Raw genomic sequence first — 2,148 nt, forward strand, 5'->3', positions numbered from 1 at the left:
TGCCAAGCTCAATGCTAGTCCTAGTCTGTGGATTGGTTTCTGAGACATTGTTTCACAGCCTTGGGTTACCTGCTTTACACTAGAGTACAGCTTGCATCTTACTATTGTCCTTATCAAATAATTATGTAAGGCATCGCCTTCCCAGTGCATACGATTATGTCATCTTCAATTAATTTTCATAATGCTCTTCAGGCATAACTATCTCTCCCTGAGGTGTTCCAAAAACATTATGGTTTTGTTCTGCTCACAAATTCTTTGCTAGTTCTACATCTTTCTGAGTATACAATATATATCATTGTCATATTGTTCCTTACCTTTGGGAATTACTGCCTGAATCTCAGCATGGCTTTGTTCTGCTACTCTTCTGCAGCCTGGTCAGCCAACTTGTTAGGTCTTTTGGGGTCTATTTCTCCTTTCTGATGTCCTTTGGTTTGCATAATTGCAACCTCTTGAGGTAGAAGTACTGCCTCCAGCATTTAAGATTTCCTCAGAATACTTTATCTGCTTTCCTTGAGCTGTCAATAGTCCCTTTTCTTTCTGAATGCATTCATGGGCATGTATTACTCTGAAGGCATACTTGGAAACTGTTCATCACTTGATGCTTTTTCCTCAGGCTGGTCAGAGGGCACAGGTTAAAGTGATTTTCTCTGCCTTCTGAGCTGACTCGTAGAGGTAGGGCTTCTATCCCCTATTGCTCAGTGCTAGTCGTACATCCTAGTTTTGGTTCATCTTACAAAGCCACTCCCATCTGTGTATTGAGATTCTGCTCCTGAAATGGAGGTTTCTTTAAGATCTGGGTTGCTGGTATAAAATGGACTTAATGGTTTTGAATTTTATGATACAAATGTCCTGTCTCTCTGATAAGTAGCCAGGAATGGCTGTTGGATTAACTAGAGAAGAGTTTCGTTTTGTAATTCCATGTTGCTGCACCAAAACTGCAAGATATTTAAGGAATGCTGAGAGTGAAAGCCAATGCCCACCCTTTTGCTCAAGAATTGCTGCCGCTGAATGTGAGACAAACACAGTTATTTGTTGACCTAGAGTGAATTTCCAGGCTTCCTGGGCGTTTGAAACAAGAGCAACTGCTCGCAGACAGTCAGACCATCCCCTACTGACCTCACCCAGTTGTTTTGAAAAGTGTGGTGCTCTTTTCTTGTATGGGCAATTGTTTGAGCCAGTGCTCCTAAAAGCCATCCCTTGCCTCTCAAAATAGAAAAGCTAAAACGGCTCCGAGACATCTGGCAGGCCCAGAGCAGGTGCTCTTTTCAATTCCTCCTTCAGCTTTTGAAAGGCTTTCTTTCCTTTGGACAGGGCCAATCTCACAGACCAAACATCCTATACAAATCTCTCACGGAGTCTCATTGATGGTGGGACCCTGCAGAAGGGTTTAAAAAACAAATCCAAGAGAAAGAAACCAAGAACGATTACACACGACTGCACACACGCTACTGCCCACAACTACGTGTTTGTTGTACAAACCTCGAGCCTGCTCGGGCAGGAGAAACCTCCACATCCTTTTCACTGCTCAGCACAATGAGAAGGACAGTGCAGGGCTATGCCAATGGCAACTCCAGCTCTGGAAGTTAAACTACCCTTAAAGGTATATTCTGCAATCTGATAAGAACTGCAGCAAAACCTGCATTCAAGTTTGGAACACATCCTCAACATGACATACTGCCCAAGAACAAGAGGGGATGGTATCAGTTTAGGATACCGGGATAACACTGTAGCAGCCAACAGCTGTGTGTTTTTAAAGGAAATTGCAAAGCAATAACCAACAATTCTGTGTGGTGCCAGTGCCACCACATACATGCCTGAGCAAGAGGTGATTTGGCACAAGTAACAGAGAAGTCCAGACATCAAAATATTTCCACCAAAATATTTCCACCAAAACTGGTAAATTAGGACTCAGAGGGAGCAAGAGCTGTATCAAGAGCCTTTTTACTTCAGGCTGAGAGTGAAAAATCAGAAAGAGATCAGCACTGTCAGCACAGAGGAGGGTATCTGCACAGCACGGGAAGATAACGCTTTATGCAGTGTCCAGATAGGTAAAAGCAAGTGAAATGCCAGCTCTTCTACCCTCTTACCTTAAGACAAGCCATTCCTTCTAGGACTTGGCCCCAAAAACACACATACCTTCACTACCAC

This window comes from Erithacus rubecula (genome assembly GCF_903797595.1).
Source record: "Erithacus rubecula genome assembly, contig: scaffold_418_arrow_ctg1, whole genome shotgun sequence".
Lineage (NCBI taxonomy): Eukaryota > Metazoa > Chordata > Aves > Passeriformes > Muscicapidae > Erithacus > Erithacus rubecula.